The sequence below is a fragment of the Arachis stenosperma genome, chromosome 5 (genome assembly GCF_014773155.1).
Source record: "Arachis stenosperma cultivar V10309 chromosome 5, arast.V10309.gnm1.PFL2, whole genome shotgun sequence".
NCBI lineage: Eukaryota > Viridiplantae > Streptophyta > Magnoliopsida > Fabales > Fabaceae > Arachis > Arachis stenosperma.
Genome location: NC_080381.1, coordinates 93,727,366 through 93,733,365, shown reverse-complemented (window position 1 = coordinate 93,733,365; position 6,000 = coordinate 93,727,366).

Genomic DNA, 6,000 nt, shown 5'->3' with positions numbered 1-6,000 from the left:
CTTCTTTTGCTCGATGACGAGCAAACCTTTTAAGTTTGGTGAGGTAAAAGCATTGCTTTTTGTTTTTCCATAACCATTTATGGCATTTAAGGCCGGAGAAACCTCTAGAAAGAGAAAAGAGAAGGCAGTTGCTTCCAACTTCGAGTCATGAGAGATGGAAAGATTCATCTCAAAAGCCTATCACTAGAAAGAAGATGGAGCAAACAAGAGAGTCCACTCATGGACCTCAACAAGAGCATGAGGAAATTCTTCATGAAATCCTTGAGATGCCTCAAGGGATGCATTTTCCTCTACACAACTATTGGGAGCAACTAAGGATAGGAGCACCAAAAGCACTAAGGATAGAGCAACAAAGGCAAGGAAGAGACATTGAGGAGCTCAAGCACTCCATAGGATCTTCAAAGAAGAAGAACTAGCCGCCATCATTAAGGTGGACCCGTTCTTTAATTTCCTTGTTCTTATTTTTCTATTTTTTCAATTTTATGCTTTATGTGTTATCTATGTTTGTGTCTTCATTACATGATCATTGGTGTCTAGTATCTATGTCTTAAAGCTATGAATAATTCCATGAATCCTTCACCTCTCCTAAATAAAAAATGTGCCTAATTACAAAAGAACAAGAAGTACTTGAATTTCAAATTTTATCTTGAAATTAGTTTAATTATTTTGATGTGGTGGCCATACTTTTTATTCTCTGAAAAAATGCTTGAACAGTACAATTTTTTATAGTGAAGTTTATGAATGTTAAAATTGTTGGCTCTTGAAAGAATGATGAACAAAGAGAAATGTTATTGATAATCTAAAAAATCATGAAATTGATTCTTGAAGCAAGAAAAAGCAGTGAAAAAAAAAGTAGCGAAAAAAATGACGAGAAAAAAAAAGAGGGAAAGAAAGAAAAAGAAAAAAACAAGCAGAAAAAGCCAATAGCCCTTTAAACCAAAAGGCAAGGGTAAAGAGGATCCAAGGCTTTGAGCATTAATGGATAGGAGGGCCCAAAGGAATAAAATCCTAGCCTAAGCGGCTAAATCAAGCTGTCCCTAACCATGTGCTTGTGGCATAAAGGTCCAAGTGAAGAACTTGAGACTGAGTGATTAAAGTCATGATCCAAAGCAAAAAGAGTGTTCTTAAGAACTCTGGACACCTCTAACTGGGGACTTTAGCAAAGCTTAGTCACAATCTGAAAAGGTTCACCCAGTTATGTGTCTGTGGCATTTATGTATCCGGTGGTAATACTGGAAAGCAAAGTGTTTAGGGCCACGGCCTAGACTCAGAAAGTAGTTGTGTTCAAGAATCAACATACTGAACTAGGAGAATCAATAACACTATCTAAAATTCTGAGTTCCTATAGATGCCAATCATTCTGAATTTTAAGGGATAAAGTGAGATGCCAAAACTGTTCAGAAGCAAAAAGCTACTAGCCCCGCTCATCTAATTGGAACTAAGTTTCACTGATATTGTGAGATTCATTGAATATTCTCTTCTTTTTATCCTATTTTTTTTTTCAGTTGCTTGGGGACAAGCAACAATTTAAGTTTGGTGTTGTGATGAGCGGATAATTTATACGCTTTTTGGCATTATTTTTACGTAGTTTTTAGTAGGATCTAGCTACTTTTTAGTATATTTTTATTAGTATTTAAGCAAAATTCACATTATTGGACTTTACTATGAGTTTATGTGTTTTTCTGTGATTTCAGGTATTTTATGGCTGAAATTGAAGAACCTGAGAAAAATATGATTCAAAGGCTGAAAAAGGACTGGTGATGCTGTTGGATTCGGACCTCCCTGCACTTGAAGTGGATTTTTTGGAGCTACAGAAGCTCAATTGGCGCGCTCTAAATTGCGTTGGAAATTAGACATCCTGGGCTTTCCAGCAATATATAATAGTTCATACTTTGTCTGAGTTTTGACGACGCAAACTGGCGTTCAAATGCCAACTTCCTGCCCTATTCTAGCGTTAAACGCCATAAACAGGATAGAAGCTGGAGTTAAACGCCCAAACTGGCATAAAAACTGGTGTTTAACTCCAAGAAAAGTCTCTACACATGAAAGCTTCAATGCTCAGCCCAAGCACACACCAAGAGGGCCCGGAAGTGGATTTCTGCATCATTTACTTATCTCTGTAAACCTTAGCTACTAGTTTTAGTATAAATATTACTGTTTCTCATTGTATTAGACATCTTGGTCATTCTAATTCCCCCTCTGGGGCCGAAGCCAATGAACACCATTATCACTTATGTATTTTCATCGGTGGAGTTTCTACACACCATAGATTAAGGTGTGGAGCTCTGCTGTTTCTCGAGAATTAATGCAATTACTGCTGTTTTATATTCAATTCATGCTTATTCTTGTTCTAAGATATCCATTAGCACACAAGAACATGATGAATGTGATGATTATGTGACACTCATTACCATTCTCAACTTATGAACGCGTGCCTGACAAACACTTCCGTTCTTCATGAAAACAAGCTTGAATACGTATCTCTTGGATTCTTGGTCCATGCGTTTGATTGCCTCTCCTGACAACAGAACCTTCAATTCCTTAAGATCAGAGTCTTCGTGGTATAAGCTAGAACCTATTGGTAGCATTCTTTAGATCCGGAAAGACTAAACCTTGTCTGTGGTATTCCGAATAGGATCTGGGATGGGATGACTGTGACAAGCTTCAAACTCATGACTGTTGGGCGTAGTAACAGACGCAAAAGAATCACTGGATCCTATTCCAACACAAGTGAAAACCAACAGATGATTAGCCCTACGTAACCCCTAGTTGGACTATTTTCACTGAGAGGACGGGAGGTAGCCATTGACAACGATGATACCCGAACATACAGCTTGCCATAGAAAGGAGTATGAAGAATTGGATGAAGGCAGTAGGAAAGTAGAGATTCAGAAGGAATAACGCATCTCCATACGCTTATCTAAAATTTCCACCAATGAATTACATAAGTATCTCTATCTTTATTTTATGTTTATTTATCTTTTGATTGTCAAAACTCTATAACCATTTGAATCCGCCTGACTGAGATTTACAAGATGACCATATCTTGCTTCAAACCGAGAATCTCCGTGGGATCGACCCTTACTCACGTAAGGTTAATTACTTGGACGACCCAGTGCACTTGTTGGTTAGTTGTTCAATAAATGAAACATAAAATAAAGATAGAGATAATTATGTAATTCATTGGTGAGAATTTCAGATAAACGTATGGAGATGCTTTGTCCCTTCCGTCTCTCTGCTTTCCTACTATCTTCATCCAATCCTTCTTACTCCTTTCCATGGCAAGCTGTATGTTGGGCATCACCGTTGTCAATGGCTACAGTCCCGTCCACTCAGTGAAAATGTTCAACACGCTCTGTCACAGCACAGCTATTCATCTGTCGGTTCTCGATCATGTCGGAATAGAATCCAGTGATTCTTTTACGTCTGTCACTAGCGCCCCACAATCGCGAGTTTGAAGCTCGTCACAGTCATTCAATCCCTGAATCCTACTCAGAATACCACAGACAAGGTTTAGACCTTCTGGATTCTCAAGAATGGCTACCAATGGATTCTAGCTTATACCACGAAGATTCTGATTAAGGGATCCAAGAGATGTCAACTCAATCTAAGGTAGAACGGAGGTGGTTGTCAGGCACACGTTCATAGGTGAGAATGATGATGAGTGTCATAGATCATAACATTCATCAAGTTGAGGAACAAGTGATATCTTAGAACAAGAATAAGCTGAATTGAATAGAAGAACAATGGTAATTGCATTAATACTCGAGGTACAGTAGAGCTCCACACCTTAATCTATGGTGTCTAGAAACTCTACCGTTGAAAATACATAAGAACAAGGTCTAGGCATGGCCGAATGGCCAGCCTCCCAAAGAGGGTTCAATCATAAAAACATGATCAAAAGATGATCCGAAGATTGAAAGATCCACCAAATACAATAGCAAAAGGTCCTATTTATAGAGAACTAGTAGCCTAGGGTTTACAGAAATGAGTAAATAATGTAAAAATCCACTTCCGGGCCCACTTGGTGTGTGCATGGGCTGAGCATTGAAGCTTCCATGTGTAGAGACTTTTCTAGGAGTTAAACGCCAGCTTTTGTGCCAGTTTGGGCGTTTAACTCCCACTTTTGTGCCAGTTCCGGCGTTTAATGCCGGGAATTCTGAAGCTGACTTGGAACGCCTGTTTGGGCCATCAAATCTCGGGCAAAGTATAAACTATTATATATTGCTGGAAAGCCCTGGCTGTCTACTTTCCAACGCAATTAAAATCACGCCAATTGGGTTTTTGTAGCTCCAGAAAATCAACTTTGAGTGCAGGGAAGTCGAAACCCAACAGTATCTGCAGCCCTTTTCAGCCTCTGAATCAGATTTTTGCTCAGGTCCCTCAATTTCAGCCAGAAAATACCTGAAATGACAGAAAAATACACAAACTCATAGTAAAGTCCAGAAAAGTGAATTTTAAATAAAAACTAATAAAAATATAATAAAAACTAACTAAAACATACTAAAAGCATACTAAAAACAATGCCAAAAAGCGTATAAATTATCCGCTCATCACAACACCAAACTTAAATTGTTGCTTGTCCCCAAGCAACTGAAAATCAAATAAGATCAAAAGAAGAGAATATACAATGAATTCCAAAAACATCTATGAAGATCAGTATTAATTAGATGAGCGGGGCTTTTAGCTTTTTGCCTCTGAATAGTTTTGGCATCTCACTTTATCCTTTGAAGTTCAGAATGATTGGCTTCTATAGGAACTCAGAATCCTGATAGTCTTATTGATTCTCCTAGTTAAGTTTGATGATTTTTGAACACAGCTACTTTATAAGTCTTGGCCGTGGCCCAAAGCACTCTGTTTTCCAGTATTACCACCGGATACATCCATGCCACAGACACATAATTGTGACTCAGCTTTGCTAGAGTCCCCAATTAGAGGTGTCCAGGGTTCTTAAGCACACTCTTTTTGCTTTGGATCACGACTTTAACCGCTCAGTCTCAAGTTTTCACTTGACACCTTCACGCCACAACCACATGGTTAGGGACAGCTTGGTTTAGCCGCTTAGGCCAGGATGTTATTCCTGTAGGCCCTCCTATCCACTAATGCTCAAAGCCTTGGATCCTTTTTATTCTCCTTGCCTTTTGGTTTAAAGGGCTATTGGCTTTTTCTGCTTGCTCTCTCTTTTTTTTTGAATTCACTACTTTTTCTTGCTTCAAGAATCATTTTTATGATTTTTCAGATCCTCAGTAACATGTCTCCTTTTTCATCATTCTTTCAAGAGCTAACAATTTTAACATTCATGAATAACAAATTCAAAAGACATATGCACTGTTCAAGCATACATTCAGAAATCAAAAGTATTGCCACCACATCAAAATAATTAATCTGTTATAAAATTCAAAATTCATGCAATTCTTCTCTTTTTCAATTAAGAACATTTTTCATTTAAGAAAGGTGATGGATTCATAGGACATTCATAACTTTAAGGCATAGACACTAAGACACTAATGATCATAAGATACAAACATAAATAAAACATAAAGCATAATTTTCGAAAAATAGAAAAATAAAGAACAAGGAGATTAAAGAACGGGTCCACCTTAATGATGGCGGCTTGTTCTTCCTCTTGAAGATCTTATGGAGTGCTTGAGCTCCTCAATGTCTCTTCCTTGCCTTTGTTGCTCCTCTCTCATGATTCTTTGATCTTCTCTAATTTCATGGAGGAGGATGGAATGTTCTTGGTGCTCCACCCTTAGTTGTCCCATGTTGGAACTCAATTCTCCTAGGGAGGTGTTGATTTGCTCCCAATAGTTTTGTGGAGGAAGGTGCATCCCTTGAGGCATCTCAGGGATTTCATGATGAGGAATTTCCTCATGTCCATGAGTGGTATCCCTTGTTTGCTCCATCCTCTTCTTAGTGATGGGCTTGTCCTCATCAATGAGGATGTCTCCCTCTATGTTAATTCCAACTGAATTACAGAGGTGACAAATGAGATGAGGG